The sequence below is a fragment of the Anarrhichthys ocellatus genome, unplaced genomic scaffold (assembly GCF_004355925.1).
Source record: "Anarrhichthys ocellatus isolate YVR2014 unplaced genomic scaffold, GSC_Weel_1.0 scaffold12, whole genome shotgun sequence".
Lineage (NCBI taxonomy): Eukaryota > Metazoa > Chordata > Actinopteri > Perciformes > Anarhichadidae > Anarrhichthys > Anarrhichthys ocellatus.
In genome coordinates this window covers 2,412,822-2,413,077 of record NW_022280042.1, presented here as the reverse complement: position 1 = coordinate 2,413,077, position 256 = coordinate 2,412,822, and positions in this window count along the sequence as shown.

Sequence of the window (256 nt, the reverse complement as noted above, 5' to 3'; positions counted from 1 at the left end):
CCCCCCCCCCCCCCCCCCCCCCCTCCTTTTTGTGTGGCGATCTGGGAATCACAAAAGAAGGAACGCGGAGACAGTGTTCATCCTACGGTGCTCTAAGAATAATCTGACCCTCTACTGAGCTGTAATGGCAAAAATCCGTCGACTGATTGAGGGAATGCTGAGAAGAGAGAGCAGCAAAAAAAATCAATCCGCATATAGGGGCGAGAATTTTTGGTTTGTTTGTTTAAAATCACACTTTATAGCGTTCGATGCTTCG